At 44.6% G+C, this 19,219-nt stretch overlaps 1 non-coding gene across 1 annotated transcript; it reads right to left on the bottom strand.

The window, feature by feature from the left end:
* Positions 1-1,260: 1,260 nt before the first annotated feature.
* On the bottom strand, positions 1,261-1,333 carry TRNAT-UGU. The gene has a single exon. It is a non-coding gene; the product is annotated as a tRNA-Thr (tRNA).
* Between the last annotated feature and the right edge of the window lie 17,886 nt (positions 1,334-19,219).

Below are 19,219 nucleotides of genomic sequence, written 5' to 3'. Positions count from 1 at the left end.
TATGGAGTGCTCCCAGGTGTGCCCTCATTAATGGCAGTGTTAGCAGTCTCTACATAGGTTCTGTTAAACATATTAAACCTTAACAGCACCAGCTTCCAAATCCTGCTGTGCTGTCCTTTTCTGACATCAGTGGTTAGGAGAGCCTGTGCTGGATATTCACTGGTAGGATTTGGCTGTGTATGACTGTCTAATAAATCCAAGTGCTTCTAAATTCTAGGACTTTAATCTTCTATTGAAGAATATGGAATAGACATGTCAATTACCTCACTTTTCTTTTCTTTTTCCTTTTTTTTTTTTTGTCCTTCAGCTGAAATGCGGTGAAAAGTGTATTTCAAGAGTAGCTGCCTTTCAGACAATGAAATTACTTTTTTTTTTTTTTAAAGGAGGGCCACTAAGATGCTCAGAGGGCTGAAGCACATCTCCTATGAGAGAATTGGGGTTGTTCAGCCTGGAAAAGAGAAGGCTCCATACAGCAGCCTTCTAGTCCCGGAACAAGACACACAAGAAAACTGGAGATGGACTTTTTACAAGGGCAGGTAGTCACAGGACAAGGGGGAACAGCTTCAAACTGAGAGAGGGGAGGTTTAGATTAAATATTAGGGAGAAATTATTCACTGTCAGGGTGGTAAGGCACTGGCACAGGTTGCCCAGAGAAGTTGTGGATGCCCCATCCTTGGAAGTGTTCAAGGCCAGGTTGGATGGGCTCTGAGCAACTTGGTCTAGTGGAAGGTGTCCCTGCCACAGCACAGGGTTGGAATGTGATAATCCTTAAAGTCTCTTCCAGCCCAAGTTATTCTATGATTATTTTTTCAAGGTACAGATCACCTGCAGCCTGCATAGGGTCCAGTACAGGCTGGAAATGTCCAGCAAATCTGAAACACCAACACAATTCAAAGCACCAGAAGCAAAGCAAACCCCCCTAAAACCCCGCGTTAGAGCTGAGCCCTGGGCTGGAACCATCCTGTGGCTCCAGATCCCACGCGGTGGAAGCGGCACCGCACCAAGGCGCGACGTTCAGATCCAGGGAAATGATTTATTTGGGAAGCGGAGCCGGGGCCGCACTCGCGCTCCTGGCTCCCGGAGGCGGCCGAGCCCATGACGTCGGTTCGCAGTTTCAGCGCTGCGTTTGTCTCCCACCGCCGCCCTCTGGAGGCGCCGTGCCGGGATGCAAAACGCAGCGACCCCCGCCGCCCGCTCTCCCGGGAGCCCCCGGCTTGGTCGGGGGAGAAACAGCAATGAAAAAAGCAGGAAAAGTTCTGAAGGCCCCAGCGAGGATCGAACTCGCGACCCCTGGTTTACAAGACCAGTGCTCTAACCACTGAGCTATGGAGCCACCTATCGCTTCAGCCCCTGCCGACGGCTCCTGTCCCCGTGCGGGGCCGCCTCCCCGGCGCGTTCCGGCGGTGCCGCGGGGTCCCTGCCCTCCGCCTGGGCCTCAGCGCCCGGAGGGGGCCCGGAGCAGCCCCCTTGGAGCCGTGCTGCACCTGCGGCACCCCCGGGGCTCAGCTGGGCCTCTGGAAGCCCTCCACGGGAAAAGCTGCCCGTGGCGGGGGCGGGAATCCAGCTCCCGGCCCACCCCTGCGGCGTTGCCCGAGGGAGTCGAGGGGTCCTTGCCGTCTTCACCTGCCGCGGACTGAGGGTGGAAGTGCCTTGGAGAGCGGAGCTCCGGTGGCACAGGGGAGGATTGCTCCCAGGAGCGATTCCCGGTTCTCGCGGGCATCCCCCACGCTGTGAGGGAGGGAGCAGTCGCTGCCTGAATCAAGGTTTTGGGAGGTAAGGCTGCACAGCACCTGGTTTTGTGCAGAGTGGGAAAAGAGTCACTTTAAGTAGATGATAGTCAGCTCAGTGTTGTAATTCTCCTCAGCTTTTGTGAAATCACGGTTGCACAAAAGCTGGTTTAACTCTCGCAGATAAACCACACGTCTCGTTTGCCTGGGGTATGAACCCGACAGCAAGGTGGGCAGTGTGGAGCCTTCATCTGTTGGTTTTTACTGAGCCAGGAAGTTTGAAGCCATTTGAGGATTTTCTCCTTTCCTTTGCATGAAAGAACCAGTCTGTCACATGCTCCATGAAGACTTAGGTGAAGGTGAGAAGGTGAGCTGTGCAGAGGAAGTGGAGAGACACCGCCGTGGAGTAATAAATCTGAGCGGTTCTGCTGAACACCAGTCATGTTCTAGAAAAGCACACATGATTTGCTGGGTGCAAACCTCAATCTGCGTGTGACCAAAAGTAAAGCTCCTTGAAATGAGAATAGACAGAAAAAGCTGCATTAAGGAGCTAAAGACGTTTCATCCATCCCACACTCCACAAATCATGAACTAGGTCAACTTCCTCTTTTTTTATTATTTTTCTTTAGTTTTATTTCACCTTCTCTTTAAATGGATATGATCTCTGGACAAACTAGATCAGTTCTGGTGAACTGTCTTGTTTATGTAAGACACTAAAATTACTTTGAAATATCTGCTTTTGACCTCTAATGTGGCAGCTGATAAATTCATGAAGTTTCACATTTCTTTGGACGCTTTTTTTCTATTTCCTTTGAAGATAGTGACTCTTTAGAGCGACTACAGCTCTTCCAAAGAGGTCTAAAACGTCTGTGCTGAGTGTTCTGCTAATGCCTCAGGGAACTGAAGTATAAGCATAGCTTGTTTTATGACCTTCAAGTAGGCAGGAGCAGAACTGTCTTCCACCTTTCGTGCTGTAAGACAAGCCTACCTTCATCAGTCTAACACAGCTGAGCAGCAGAACTGAGAGCAGAAGAGTGTTGAAATAAGTTTTCTGTGATAACATGGCTACCTGCCACTATTGCGCTTTTAAACTTAGGTGCAAATCTGTAACTGTTGTGATTGCCCTGCTTCCAGATGCCTTTTGCTGCCCGCTGAGAGCTCCCTGCAAGGTGGGCGGCACTTCAAGGTCTCTGTTGCGGAGTGTTTCTTGGTCAGACAGCCTGGGTGGGATTCAGGAAGTGTGATGGTGGTACCACGCTATTAGTAAGCCCCTTGACTTGTCTTTGTAATGAAAATGAGGAAGTGAGACACTTCTGGGATGTAATTCCTCTTACCTGAAGGTAAACCTCTACAAGAAGTTATCCTAGTCGTGGTCTAGAGGTGCCTGTTCCTCAGCTGGCTGTGAAGGGAGTCGACGCAGCCTTCACAGCAACTTCCCCAGCCTCTCTTATAGATGGTAATTGGGAGTGGAGATACCAGAGCAGGTTATTTCTTCTGATTTATCTCGTTCTAGCTCATGTTTTGTATCCAATGTTTCAAAGACAAGTGGATCTTAATATTCCGGTGGAATATGAAGAGCAATGATTTTTCAAAGAATTGACAGGGTCAAAACTGCAGAACAACATCTGAAGAACATTCTATGGTTCTTTCTGCAGCTAGACCCACACAGATATGAAAATTAAGCATTTAGGCAATAAAATGCCTGTCTAGTCTGCTGTTCAATGGCTGTTGAAAGCCACTAGGTGGAACCTAAGGACTGCATCAAAAGATTAATAAAATACTTTTAACAGACTTCAAATGCTGAAAATAGTGAATTTTTTACCATGCAGGTTTTAAAGAAAGATCTGTAGAACAACTGACCTTTAAAGGTGTGCCAGACATCTAAAGATGCACATTTATGAATGCTCTCTAAAGTTTCTTCTCTAGGCCAAGACTGAGTATCAAGCTAGAAAATAGGGTGGCTCGGGTAGGAATAGGTGTAGTCTTGCTCAGTCTGGACCAAGGCTGTTATTAAACCCGATTTATTTATTCCTGATTAGCTCCCTGACTGTCCCTAACAGCCCCACTGTACAAGTCAGTGGTCAACCCTGTGTAAAGCTGGTGTCAGCCCACAGATGTCACCTGTGCTGCTGTGAGTTTTTGTCCATCTTGTTAAGCGTAGTCAACTAATCCCAAGCACATTCCATGATCTTGCTGCCGTATCTTATATTCAGGAGAAACCAAAGGAATGACTCTTCAGACAGCTGATCCATGGAAATTTGTGGAAATCCCTGGAAATTCTCTTGCACTACTGTATTCTCTTTTCCAAACTCCTTTGCCTGGCTTGCCACACAGTTCCTGGCTGGATTCAGTTTCACTGGTGTTTCACAGGGTTTGGTTCTTTGTTGCACAAAGCTTTTGGGCTGCAATAGTATGAAATAAATAGCAGCCCATGTTTCCTCTTGTGAGAAAAGAGACAACTCTTAGTTAAAAAAGTTAAAATAATTTATTGAAAATGGAAAAATTGAAAAATTACAGAAATTAGAAAAATATAAAAATTTGGGATCCTATGGCTCGATAGATGGTATGCCCCAGGAGCACAGGGATTTGAGATCTTCTGGCTGAGACAGCACTGGACCTCAGGTAGAGAAAAAGGACTTGCAGTGCTGGGCTGGCTTTTGGCTGGTCCAAAAGTAAAAACTTACTAAAGGCTCCTTAATAGGAATAAGGCTTTTAATGCCCAGCACTGATGCCCATCACAGCTAGCCGGCAGGAGACTGTCTCATTTTTTTTTTGAAGCCTGTCTTGTTGTTTTATAGTGCCTTTGCTCCGCCCCAGTCCGCCCACAGCCCGCCCACAGCCCGCCCCTTCGGTTTAAAGTGATTGGTGCTTTCCCTTTGATAGATCATCTCCATCCACCAATGGCTCATCGTTGTCAGAGGGGTGGTATCAGTTGAGATAAGGGTGCTAAAATGCCTTCATTAAAATTCAGGTTGCCATGGAGCTTGCCTACAGGGTCATGGCTATGGGGCTAAAAATAGCTGCTGGTTGTTAGAACTGGGGTTTTTGGAGTTAGCCTTGGAATCAAAGTGCAAGTAAAAACACCTAAAAAAGTATTAAAATACATCCAACACATCTTAGAACACTTGTAAAAGTATATAGTAAACACAGGAAAGATAACTCTTATGGTGTACAGGTGGTTTGAAGTTTGAAAAGGGAGCATAAGTTGGGGATTTTTAACTGGGGAATTTTTAACTGGGAAGGGTGCAACTCTCTTAATAAACTACTTTGAACAATTGAAAACACTGATAATGGAACTTGATTTTTGTACCTGGGCTGATGGGTTAATTTTAACATTTAAAATATTTAACTCAGAATTAATTAATTAAAGCACTTAATATGCAAAGACCAAGCACAATAAGGGATTTCATGTATGACACCTCTGCAGACACTGTGTGTCTCCTAACAGGTTGTCAGGCTTGCCCACATTTGTCCTCCACACATCTGGCTCTCTGTGTCCTGAGGGAAGCTTGGTGCACCTGGAATTATCTCAGTGGAGGTGCAGATCAGCGAAACTGGCACTTGTTAACCTCTGAGAGAAAGGAATTGCAGCACAGCTTCAGTCTTCTTGTGAAATGGGACGTTCTGTGGGTTTTAATTTTTTGACAGGTTCAGCACGGTTTCTTTTCTTTCTTAAAGAAACTGTAGGAACCTGAAGGTGTCTGAGTTTAATGTAATTCATTTTAGTTGGCAAGGGCTGATGGATTACTTTGTTTTGTGCAAATGCAAGGTTTTTTTTGAGTAAAATATTATCAAAATCAGGGGAACATTTCTTGGTGATTTTGGGTGGCTTTTGGAGGCAGTCCTTGGGGTATTTTAGGCATGTCATGATCTCAACATTGGGTTGAGGCCTGCCTTATCTTCTGAATGTGAAGCTTTAAGTCCTGCTTGATTGAGATGTGTCTCAGGAAATGTCCAGTGGTTTTGCAGTTTCAACCCAATCAATCCTTGTGAAAATCATCGTTTTTCACGTTAGCTAAGAATGATCCACTTTTCTTTGAAACACTGGATACAAAACATGAGCTAGAATGAGATAAAAAAATCAGAAGAAATAACTTGCTGTGATATTTCCACTAACAATTACCATGTATAGCAGAGGCTGGGTAAGTAGCTGTGAAGGCTCTTTCCAGGTTTTAGCTTGTGCACTGCTTGCACTCCTACTCCAAAGCAGCATGAGAGATCCTGGTGTGCACCCTTCCTCTTCCCTGAAACTCTGCTTTCCATGGGAAGGAAGTTCAAACATGCAACAGATACAGAGCCATTTCCAAATTAGTTTGGTAGTCTTGATACTCTTCTTTTAGACAAACATCCATTATCACATGCAAAAAAAATCTTGCCTTTTTAAAAGCATTTTTGTGCAGCTTTGAAGAGTGGAAGGGATTGATGTTTCTTTGGAAATTCAGTTCTTTTTGTTCCACAGAAAGGGGATAGAGCACACAGAGAAATGTAAAGACCAGAATCCACACATCTCTATTTGCTCTGTTCATGTAATGGGTGTCCATTCGTGGGGTTCATGTTGTGGTGTCCACTGCTCATATTTGAGCATCAGTAGTTTTCTGTGGAGAAGCATCACTATTCCCAAGTATTATTCCAGAGTAACAGTTCTGTCTCTGCCTTATTGTGCTCCCCTGTTGTGTTTTTTCTTAATGCCAGGAGTCCAAGCAGAAGAGATGTTGTCTTCAAATGCTTTATCATTTGATCTGCCTGAAAAAAGGATTAATTGAATTTTCTTTGCTTCAGGGTTATTTCTCTGATCCAGACCAGATTTGGAGCTATTTATTACAACAACTTCACACACCATATCCAGTGGGACTTAGCTGCCACACTGCACCCAGTGGTGGAGGTGACAAAGCCATCTATTACAGGCAAAAGGGTCTGGAAAGTTTGATAGGAAGCAGATTTTCATCAAATAAAATAAAAAAAAATCAGCAAAGTAGTGAAAAAGCAAAGTATATTTTATTGTAGTATTAGAAAAAGAAAACTCCTGTGTTTAAAATAGAAAGATGCATAGTTTTTGGATCTAAAGGGGAAGAAAAAAGTCAGCAGGAAGTAGCTGACCCAGAGCTGTGCGTGTGCTGGTCAGTCTGTCACTAAACATGTGTGTTTATGTCTGAGTGTTACATGTATATACCCATGTAAACATGTTTGTGCTGTTGGGCAGAGTATAGAACAGTGTTCTCCCTCTCTGGAGATGACAACCTGAAGGTCTCTGCTCAACTGTTGGTTTCCAAAGAGTGCAGGAATGGAAGGACCATCTCTGAGGTTGTAAATCCTCTCAGATTTGTCTAAAGACGCTTAGCAAATTTGAAGGTTACTTGGGAGAGGGGTTGGCAACAAGTGTGGTTAAATGAACCCCCTTTCCAAAGAAAACCAGGCTAAAAATGTACTGATCACATTTCCCAAGGAAGATTTTAAATTTTTTTGGAAAATAGATGATTCAGGAATGTGTGAGGTAGCGGAACCAGGAACCAGTATCCCTATCCTTACTCCAGTATGGATTCTGCTACTTAACTCTGTGCCCTCCCTCACAGCCTCCCAAAGGGATGGTAACATGTTTGTTGGTAGCATAAATGCAAAGTCTTATTATCATCAGTGTAAAAACAGACTCAGGATATTTCAAGTGGGCTGCAGTAGAATAAAAATGTAGCAACAGGATGGCTCAAAAGAATCATCAGGAGCCTTGTTTTAAATAAAACTTTTTGGGATGGTTTCTCCCAGGGAGCTGTAAATCTGTAGGTACTGAGTTCCTTCTGCAGCTCAGTGGGCGGAAGGGAAATGGAAATGTGTCCCAGCATGGTCAGCACTGCTGTGGATGGGAAGCTGTTGTCTCAGCCATGGCCTGTTTGCCAGGGTTTGGATGTTTGGCTCCGCTGGCGATGCAGCCACCCAAGCGAGACACAAGTGTGTGGGTCTGCTCTGGGTTTCAATTACTGGGAAAGGCAAAAGAAAAGACCTGTCACAACTATTAGGCACCTTCCTCAAGTGCTTACATTCTCTTTCCTGTGAAGCACATCCGAGTCCCAGAGGTAGATAGCCCCTGTGCCAATCAAGGAACAAACTGGGTTTTATTCTGAAGCTCTCTTAAGGTAGATGGAGGAAAGATGAGTGTATGATAAATATTACATAAACTCTGAGAAGCCAACTGTTGCTTAAGTGCTGGACATGATAACTGGAGCTGGGTCATTTGTGACTCCTGGAAAAAGCAAATGAGCTGAAAACGTGGTTTTGTTCCCAGCTCTGTTCCTGACTTTGCCATATATTTGCTGCTAGAGACAACAGTTTGTGGATTAGCATCGCACAAGTGTCTGTGTGTTAGTCTCCTGTGCAGTTAGTTCAGAATATCCTGCCCCATTTCCTCAAGTGCCTGGGAAGAGAGCTGCCCTCACCACCCTGGGATGGGCAACTGGAGAAATGACTGAGACCAGGTGTTTAATCCCCCAGGTAGGGTTGGTGGCCCCTGGACACCAAATGGGAATGGGAATTTACAGCTCCCCTTCTCTGTTTTTAGGGTTAAGCTGGATGGACTTGCACGCCCTGTCTCCATACAGGCCTGTCAGTGATTCTGCAGATGAGATTTGTTGCTCAGCAGCTCTGCTCTGCTTTCCCAGGAGAACACATTCATCTTCCTGCTTACTGGGCTGGACCAACATGTGCTACAGAACAAACTGAATAGAAAAATGTGATTCTGCTCCCAAGCTTTATCCTAGTAATTGGTAGAAGCCCCTCCTCCCAAAGTTGCTGCTGTAAAGCTTTTCTGAACCACATTTTGGAAAGGTTTTGGAGGCCAGCTTTTGTGTGATGTGCTCCTCTTTGACACTATTTCCAGTAGCCTCCCCTTGTGCATGGAAAATCTCACTGCCTTGAGCTTTAGGCAGTGTTACTGTTTCAGAGTAAGCTTTGACTGATAAAGTATTGTCATATTTTCGAAGTGGTAACTGAATGTTTCCAAGTCCCTTCTTTCCTTCTGAAGGACCAAAGTGTCTGCAGACTCTTGAACATCCTTTCTTCTGAGTAACCTTGGACCCACAGTTCAGCTTTGTGATTGGGTTTGTGTCTCTTTTGCCATTTTTCCTGGTTTTGATTGGTTTGGAAATCCTGAGGGCACAGCCTTCCTGAGAGTACTGTCTGTTTTTTTTGGCTTTCCCAAATGTAACACATCACAGAGTGCTAAAAATGAATGGGGAGGGAATGAATAAAAATGTTTTGAATCTTGAGGATTTAGATTAAGCTTTGTGTAAAGCTGTTGGTTTGAGGTTTGCTTCTGTTAAATTAGCTCACTATATAGTAGGGCACTTCTATCTATCACTGAGGTCCCAGCTAGCCCGTGCAGACTCAGGCAGGTGATACCACATCCTTCAGACACTGGTATCCAGTCTGCTCTCTAATGGCTTTGACAAATCCCCTCAAGCAGATTTGTCAAGCTGACTCCATGATCTGATGTGTCCAAAAGCGTTAAAAGCACCACTGGGAATCTCAGAGTGATTAGATCACATCTGCATGGAGGGATAAATTGTTCTTGAGCGTAATTCACAAATCGGAACATTGGACTGCTGTAATCAAACTTTGAGGGAGCCTCTCCATAGGGCATCAATAGCAGCAGCTGCTCTTCATACATGACAGGTCTCTTTCAAAGCTTATACGTGCCTGATAATCCTTCTCCTAACTAAAATTTAATTGAAGGATGCCTCAACCTGCCATAGGGTAAAGAAGGGAACTTAAGCATCTTAATTCACTTAGGTGACGGATCCATTCAGGCTTCTAGTGTTAGGCTTGTCCTGATCTACTTTGCTATTATGTGAGTGTCCTACCTACAGAGGACCCAGCTCTGGTGACCTTTCTACTGGTGCAACCCTACGCAAAAACTTACTGAAAATTGCACTTACCTTTTGCTTAATTGTGCCTGTTCTTTTGGTGGAAGCAATTCCAGCAGTGGGATAAATCAGGCCAGTGGTGGATTGTTGCTTTTGTGTAAAAAAAAAAAAAAAAAGTAATTAACTTTGCATTTAGTTTTACAGTTAAAGCAGAGTTGCTTCAAGGTTGAAGCCACTAGTGGCCATTAATATGCTCCAGGAGATTATGAATGGGAATTTTCTCTTTCAGACAGTTCTGGAAAATAGAAATGTTCACATCTTCAAGTAAACAAAAAGTGATCCATTCCTATTTATGGTAAATGAATAAGTGCATATGAAGGATAAAGACTAAAAAAAGATGTGCTTTTAAAGACTGTCTCAACTATTGTAGTTTTATAGAACAAGTGAATGAAATTTGTTTGGATTCTTCCCAGAATAAATACACACACTTTTAAAGTCCTCTGGAGAACAGACAAAGAAGCAGCAGTAATGCAGAAGCACTGGTTTAATCTCCAGTCCACCAGGTACTTTTGCACTAGTGTGCAGTGCATGTGGCCACTCTTAAACCATTCTTATGCCTCACATACATGTTTAACATTTGGAGTCCTTGGACATGTCTATGAAACAAGAGCTGAGAGACCCACATTATATTTAGTGCACAAAGTTGAGAAGGAAACTCAGAGAAGTATGGGTTTGCTAGTGCCCAGCCCCTTAGACATATCCTTGGGCTGAGAGTTCTCTGTAAAAAAAACTTCTTGGTATATATTGTGGGATGTCTGGAAAATAGATAGTAATAAATACATCATTTTATGTGGAAGATGGATAATTCAGTGCCTAAGAACGTGAACTGGAGAATAAATCAACGCAAAGAGACTTTCTGTTCTTTGGTGTTCATTTCTCCTTTCTCTTTCCCCAGTGAATGTTCCTCAGCAGTCCCAGAAAAGGGATGTTTTTACAAATGTCTTGCTGAAATACTCAGATCTTGCTGTGTTTGCTCATGAGAATTGAGACTTGCAGACTAGAACGTGCATCATCGCAGCTCACGTTTAAAGCATCAAGTAGCAAGTCAAGGTAGTATCAAGACTAAGTTGTTGTTTGTAGCAGAACCAGTGGTCACTTCTAAATCACTCTGACATGCTTAGTGAGAAGTAAAGCACAGTGCTGTCTCCTCTGAACTCCAGAATTTACTGTGATAATTGTACAACATGAATCTCAGTTTAAGCTAATCTCCAGTTGCCTCTTCCATTTTCATTTTACGCTTCCTTGCCCTGCAGTGACCCCCTAGTTTATAGACTGCTAGTTCTATAAATCTTTGTCACAAAGGGTCACTGGGCTGAGGAGAAAAGAGAAAAAACTGTGAACAAAAAGAAGTCTAATATGCTTTCTCCACTAGATACTGTGTCAGAGGTAGGTTTGCTTGTTCCAGCCTGATTTAGGTAGTGCAGATGTCACTGCTAAATGCATAAACTAAATACAGTCTAGTAGGGGTTTGTAATTAATTTGTTTACAAAGGCACTTACAGGAACAATTTGGTTCAGCTAGAGCTGATCAATCAAACTTCAGCTGAAGAAACGCCAGAGAGATCTTTTCTTTCCACCTGACCTGCTGGGAGACAGATTAGAAAATATTGATAACACCAGCAGCTATTGGTTTAATGTCCTTCGTGCATGTTTGGGCGAAACAGAGAGAGACTGCTTTTTCCAGCTTAGTTGTAATGCTGCTTCTTTTACAAATGCACCTTTGCCAAGAGAAAAAATGACTGAAAGCCTAATAAAATCAAAGATTATGTAGATGGAAATGTCAAAGCCCTTGGGCCCTGACCACAGCATTGTTTAGATGAATTGGCAGAGCCTGAAAACCTTTATCTCATACTTCTGACCTAGGGTTATTCCCTTAAATGCCTTCTCCAAGCTCATTTTCCCAGTTCCCACCTTCTAGTGGTGCAACTCACAAAGCTTGTGTTCTCTTGAAGTGTTGCTTGGTAAAGGAGCAGGAATGAGACTGATACTCACCCTGTGGATCAGTGTGTTGTGGCCCAGCCAGGCTGGAATGATGTGGAGATGTTGTTTCTGGTGCATGGTACCCAAATACAGCCTCAGAGGTGGGAGCAGTGATTTCAGGAGTGTATGTTCCCCATGGATGTATTCTACATTCTGGGTGCCCGTGACAGGCACAGGCGAAGGCACTTTGTCTTCTTGGCAACATGACAGCTTGGGCTTCACACAGCTCTTCTGGCTATCCATGAGTTCAGCTGGTCCCTGTGTTAGAGCTGTGGTACATCCAGTTGATGTACTTAGTGGACGATGAGCAATTTACCCAAGTTGCATAGCAGGTCAGAGGACATGGGTGAAGGACATGGGGTTTCTTACTTCTAGGAGCAAACTGTATACCCACGTTCACATGGTACACACTGTAAAGCCCAGATCCTGCCTTATACCCTGCTGTTCTGATCTATGCTAGATGCCAGCCTGAGCCTATAACAATCTAAACCAATGATTTTAAATGGCAATTTGAGCTGTATAATTCAGAACTGGACATTCTTTTGAGGTGCTTGCATTTCAAACTACACTGCTTATGCTTAACATCCTTTTGTCTGTCATAGCTGCTGCTGGATGGAAAAATAATTTCGTTTGCGGGATGCTATTTAATGAAAATAATTCTTTATGTCTGAATTTATAAGCTGTGATCAGTGCCAATAGGGAAAGCTGTAGGTGATCCCATCAGCAAAATCTTCATCGAGTGCTCCCCTCTGGTTTTCATTTTCACCTCAGAAGCAAGGAGAAGAAAGTGAGACCTTTTCAGGTCTCAATCTGCAATTGTCCAATGAAATTATGAGATTTGAATTACACACTGAGGTTGAAATTGTCCTTGTGCAGGAAAAGGCCATCATCAGAAACTGTCGTATTTGGCGTCTATAAAACTGCACATTTGATAATTTGTCCAAAAACAAATAAGGGAGATATGTCTCTGTCAGCCAGAATGTCACACCTTGCAGATTTAGAGCAGGATGAAGTGATTTGCCAAGCCCCACACTACTCCATCCATCCAGAGGCCAAGTCAGTCTTTCCCCTGTGCAATCCCACATGCCTTTCTGTGCCAGGGCCAGGCAGCTGATGATGTTCAGCATCTGGGTCACATACAGTTTGAAGCCCAGTATTTTGCAGGTTGCCATCTGTCTCTGGAAGAAAGACCATGGCACAATGTATGACGACTTTATTTGCCTTTTAATATTTATCTTAGTCAGAACTACTTTCATCAGTAGTTCTGCTGGATAATAGCAGTAGGAAAACATTATGGAAGTGTACCAGGAGACCTGATCTCAGAATTACCAGTTATGCTGCCTTAGAGATAACATCCTTCTGGTAATACAGCCTGTTTATCAAAGCATCTGTAGACAAGAATTTATTTGAAGAAACTGCCTAGGGAAGGTGTTTTTCATTAGCTTGGAGAGAGAGGGAGTGTATCAGGTTGAGAGTGAACCTGGAGCTGTGCATAGGGTTTTTGACAGACACCATATGCAGGGTGAGATATTGACATGTGGAGCACAGGGAGCTCATGAGCAACGTGTGAGGTCACATGAGATTACAAATACGTATTGGGGAAATGAGAGAATGTGTCTCAAGCACTGCCAAGCTTTGTGCAACTGCTCAACACTAAAGAAAGTTCCAGCATCTTTTTAACTCATTTACAAACAATCTGCCTGAAAGCTGTGAATTTAACACTGCATGACAGCTCTAAAGAATGGAATCACTTGCTCATGTATAAGTTCATAGCATGTCACTTCTCACCCCCTTAAACCTGGCAGCTGAATGCATCAGTGATTCAAGGAGAAGCACAGAAAAGTCTTCTGGGAACAGCGATCCTTCAAATTGGTATGGCTCCTGCAGTTCTTGTGTCTGGTGCTGCATCTGCCAGCTCCAGTGATGTGGTGAATTTGAGCTGTAGGAAGTGGCAGGGAGCTCAGACTCTCCCCAGTCTTTGGATGAGGCAGCTTGTAACTTGTTTTGAGCAGGAGGGGTTTCCAACTAGTACCTGATTGACTGGGCTCATGTACAGTAAGGAGAGTAATTAATTGCTCCTGCTACATCCCTACGTGCTTGTCTTGCATTCAGCAGCAAGCCTAACATCCCAAACACTCAAAGTTGTGGTGTTGTCCTCCCAGCTTTCTGAGAGAGATATAAACCAAGATATTTAAGGCAGGAATGCATGTGATCTTTTTAGTTTTGATATGCCACAAACCCCTGGTTTTAAAGGTTGTAAGGTATCTTTGACTAGCATTTGTAGGCATTGGAGATCCTATTTTGTTAAAGCTACACTTACTGGCTGAGTTCTGATCTTCTGGCATGTTAGGTAGATGGGGTCTTCCAGCCTGAAATACCTTCTTGCAGACTGTTTGCTCTTTGATTGTACTCTAGCATCAGATTCCCCACTCTGTTTTCACAGGCACAATTTCCATTTACTATACATACTCAAATATGTAGTAGCAGGTTTGCACTAGCTTTTTTAGGTGTGCTGTCATGTGTAGTGTGTGGCCATTTAACCAGGAATAGCTATGTAAGGAATCTTGCACAGTGGAAAAGGATATTCTCTGTATGCATCGATATATCAGAATCGAATACCTGAAACAGAAGAGAAATGTGTGAAAACAAATACCCAGGAGCTGGTGGAACAGGACCTGAAGATAACGTGTAAGGCCGTTATTTGTTCATCTGACCATGTGCAACAAATACAGTTCTCAATACAGTTCTCAGCTGTGTTTTCCCAGGTTTTCTCATCTGGCTGTTGAGCAGTAGCAAGTATGGGACTTGTGTGGCCTCACGGTGTTGGGGTTCCTTCCCCCCTGGCATGGGGTCCGGGGGGAGGGGGACCCTGAGGGGGAGGGACAGTAGGTTTCCCTACTCCCTGGTCAGCCTCGTTCCCCATTGGTTGTTTTGTGTTCCCCTGCCTGGGGAGAACCCTGCTGGTCCCGTGATTGAGCAGCTCCTCGGCAGTCCCCGGCCATGTGGCTGGAAAATGAACATCTCTGAAAAACATCTATCAAGAATCGGTCCTTATATTTTTCCATGGGCCTTGCTGTCTTATGCGTGTTGCAAAAATCCCCACTGCAGCAATGGTGGAGAATGCAGGCATAACGATCCCTTGGAGACAGCACCTGTGAAATAACAAATTCTGAAGATCCCCGAAAATTCATGAGTAAAATACACTCTAGATCTCTCTCTTCTCGCCTCGGTTTGGCTGTTCTCTCTGGATTATGGAGGAATTGTGGGAAATGTGGCTGTCTAAGCCACAGAAAGAAATGTATCTAGAAGTTAAAGGAATCCTGGCACAGCAAAACAAGAAACTTGCTCCAGGAGATCTAGAACATTTTTTTTGACTGGCTTTTCAAAAATTTCTTTTATATTTCTCGAGACTTACTTTTTGATATTAATCCTCCTGGAATTGGTAACTTGAATTTTTGGTCCGAGATCTTGGGTGAGATAATAGCTCAATCATAAAAACACGCACTAGTGATAGAACTTCTCCGTGCATCCCCTCTAATCACTGATGCTCTTCAGGAGCATGTGCGTGGTCCCATTACCTCTATGGCAGAAGATGACCGTCATCACATGGCTGAGACCGTGCGGCGGCCATCCCAGGGGCAGGTGACTGCAGCCACAGGGTCTCCTCTACCCGTGCTGGTGGAGGTGCCTGCGCTGGATGCGCCCGGCCCCCTCGGGAGCCTGCGCCTTATCGCGGACCCCATCCCTGTCTTGAGGTCCTCGGCTGCGCAACCGCGAGTGAGGCAGCGATGCCGCAGGCCCCGCAGGTGCCGTGGGCCACGTGCAGCAGAGAGGCGGCCCCCACGAGCAGCCAGGAACTGGGGGCCAGCATGGAAACCCACGGCTCAGAGAGCCTTGTAGAGTGAGAAGCGGCGGTTTCCACAGCGACACAAGAAGCCGCGCAACGCTGAGCCAAAATGGTGCTGCTCGGATGGCACGGAGCAGCAGCAACGCGGGGGTCCGACCGAAACGTTGGAGTCGGCGAGGCAGCGGCTGCGCAGGACCAGCAGCCACGACACAGACGCAAGCACGTGATAGGAGAAGTTCTAGCTACGAAAATCACAGCAATTGTGAAATGGTACAATGTCAAAAACAACTATGGATTTATAACGAGATGTGACAGTCAGGAAGATGTATTCATCCATAGAACTGCCATTAAAAGGAGTAACCCTGAAAAATACCTCCAAAGTGTAGGAGATGGAGAAGTTGTACAATTTGATATTGTCCAAGGAAGAAAAGGCCCACAGGCGGCCCACGTGACAGGGCCTGGGGGTATTCCAGTCAAAGGCAGCTGTTATGCACAAAATTATAAACAATATCCATACCAGCAACCTCCCTACCTGCAGCCTACTTTCCCCTTTTACCCTATACCCAATATGAACTCCTTCCTAAGTTTACCCCATCCCCAGTTTATTCCTAATCCGTTTTTCACCCCATGGCTTCCCTATACAATTCCCTTTCCCTACAACTCCTCTCCGATGCCGAGGGGGGGATGAAAAAGGGGAGGGAAGAAATGAACTATTTTTGTTTAGAGTTCCAACAGGTACAAATGGAAGAAACCCTCTCCTGCCTCAGTTTCCCCACAAAGCATGCTCAGATAGTCTTGTCTCCCTTCTGCCAACCTTAAGATGTTCCAGAGGAAAAAAAAAATCTGTTTGGACATTTAGAGACTCAGGAGGGTGGCTTGTTTTCTTTTGAAATTGTTCTTGTTATCTTATGTTTATCCAGTTGCTTTCAATGTTAAGTGTTAAATCTCCTTTTGTTAAAATAAAAGGGTGAAGTATTGGGGTTCCTCCTCCCTGGCGTGGGGTCCTGGGAGAGGGGCCCTGGGTGGGGAGGCACGGGGTTTCCCTGCCCCTGGTCAGCCTCGTTCCCCATTGGTTGTTTTGTGTTCCCCTGCACGGGCAAGGACCCTCGGGTCCCGTGATTGCCTCAGTTCCTCAGCAGTCCCCGGCCATGAAAAGAAACATCTCTGAAAAACATCTATCAAGAATCGGTCCTTATATTTTTCCATGGGCCTTGCTGTCTTATGCATGTTGCAAAAATCCCCACTGCAACAGCACAGCTGCCTCTCCTATGAGCTGCGGGATCCAAAGGAAATGTTACGGGCTGTGAAGCTCAGCCTAGAGAGGAGGCATGCACCATTTTGGCAGGAAGAGTCGGACATGGGCTGCAAGGTTAGTGTGAGGGGTAGGAAAAACAGGCACATGCATCTTTTAAAGGCAGATGAATTTAATTTGGGATGACAATGCCACAACTACTTCCAGAATTTTACTCCCACCTCTGCTTCTTCAGTCCTGCTGACATTCATAAACCTATAAAGCTTGATGCAGATCCCAGTTGCTGGTGTGAATGGGAAGGAGTGACAGGAGTTTGAAGTGGGAAAGTTGTTTTTTGGCAGCAGCTGGTGGTTATGTTGGCTTAAAGTAGTCATGGAACAAGAGCTCATGACTGGGCACTCACATGTTTTAGTTCTAGCCATCCAATTATATGCAGTTTTTTTTCCAGATCTAACACGGATTTTATTAAATTTAATGTCTTGGGTTTTCACTGCTTGTTTTGGAAATACAGGTAATATGCCTTATGTACAGTGTACCTCAAGTTATTTTAAGCACTCTCAAGCTCTTCATGTATTTTTGTTTGGAGATCAAAGAGGATGAATTCCTGCCTAGAGTGGATTTGATGTGAGGTGACCCTGCCTTGGCAGGGGGGTTGGGCTAGATGATCTCCAGAGGGGCCTTCCAACACTAACAATTCTGTGATTCTGTGAGTTACACCACCCACTATGGTGTTGTGATCATCTCCCTGTTGCCCTTAAACAGATCACCAAGCACACCTGGAAGCAGGAGATCTTGAACTCTCCTATGGGTATTTGTTTTCAGCTTTCTGCTACAGCAGCTCAGCCTCTCCTCCATCCTTTTGCTTTCTTCCTCCATCTGTGAGCGTATGTTTTAGGCCGTAGTTCTCTCCCTTTACTCCACAGTAGACAAAACATTTACGTGAGAAATGTCACATGTGGGATATTTGCTACTGTGTGCTCCTGTTCCTGGTACCAGGATACATGTGTTGGTGAAATGACTGACAGAGGGTAGCTGGGGCCATGTGTTGGTGTGATTCTGTTCACAGTCACTCTCCACTCAGCTCTCCTGCTCTGAAGTGGGAGGTGTGGGCTTTTCCCATTCCATGGGTGTCCTCTGTCTCGCCTGGTGTCAAAAGCAAGCTGTTTTCCTGAGCTTGTGAGAGCATTAGGGGTTTGGGAGCTGCTTCCCTAGGCTGATGCTGGTGCAGGTGGAAAGCAAAGAAAGGGAGAAGAGGGTGAATAAAGAGGAAAAGGCAGGCCCAGTATGCGCTGTTTTCCCACTGATTTGGATGGGGATGAGCTGTGGAGCAATGTGCCTCAGTTTCCCTGTCTGTGTAGGTGGTGTAATTGCAAGTCTTTGAGGAGTGTAGAGAGAATTAATATTTCCTTTGCTTGGATGAAAAGCACTATGAGCACAAAATGTTTGTTATTGAGAAACTGATTCTATTGATGTTTGTCAACTGTTGATCACAGAATCATTTAGGTTGGAAAAGGCCTCTAAGATCATCAAGTCCAACCTTTGACCAGTCACCACCTTTTCAAGTAGATCACAGCACTAAGTGCCAGGTCCAGTTGTATCTTGAGCACCTCCAGGGATGGCAACTCCACCACCACCCTGGGCAACGCATTCAAATGCTTTAAAACTCTTTCAGTGAAGTTCTTCCTGAGATGATGTTCTGCTCCTTTGCTGTCTTGCCCATTACGGGGGTGAGAAGGCATCAGCCAAAGGGTTCTGTTTGCTTCCTGTGATCCCTGATTCCCTTGCTGTTGGCTAAAAAAATCATTAAGCTTGTTCAGAAGGAGACTCTGTGGATTTGTTTCTGAAAGCTTTACAGAAATCTGTGGACAAATTGTCTGAGCCCAGGGCGTTTCCAGATTGCATATCCTTAATTGTATTAAACACTTCAGAGCCATCTGACAGTTTGTCTCACAGTTCAGCCATCTGGTCTGGAAATTTAGGCAAGCTTTACTTTATGGAAAAAACTCAGAGGCACTCACATTGGAGTGTCATTAGATTGCCCCTGGGCTGCTCTTTGATGGAGAAAAGGCTACTATAGTGTCACTGCTGATAGTGTGCTGATTGAGAGAAACAAGGTTTTAGGGGCTCATTAGTTCTGATTAATTAGGCCAAAATACAGCTTTCTTGTCCTTCTTGTCTTTGCAAAATGGCTAGTTACCCTCCAATCCAAACCATAAGAATTGGCATTGTTATTTTAGTTTCTTTGTATTTGTTCTTAAAAATACACAAATTAGTCTGCTTTCAAAACAAATTCTTGTTGTGTTTTACTGGTTTACTTGATTACACAGCACTTGGAAGACTTTGATGCACTTGTAACACTCATGTGAGGTAGGGTGTATGGCTCACCCTCACAGCAGCAACAGGAGGACCCACAGAGAAATAAGGTCATATAGGAGAAGCTGCCTTTCCCTAAGGACTACACCATTTTTGTAGCTGGCAAGGAGAGGCCACTACTGAAAGACAGG

Source organism: Corvus hawaiiensis, chromosome 3 (assembly GCF_020740725.1).
Source record: "Corvus hawaiiensis isolate bCorHaw1 chromosome 3, bCorHaw1.pri.cur, whole genome shotgun sequence".
In the NCBI taxonomy this organism is placed as follows: Eukaryota; Metazoa; Chordata; class Aves; order Passeriformes; family Corvidae; genus Corvus; species Corvus hawaiiensis.
Note: the sequence above shows the minus strand (reverse complement) of the source record. Positions and strands in the feature narration are given on the sequence as shown.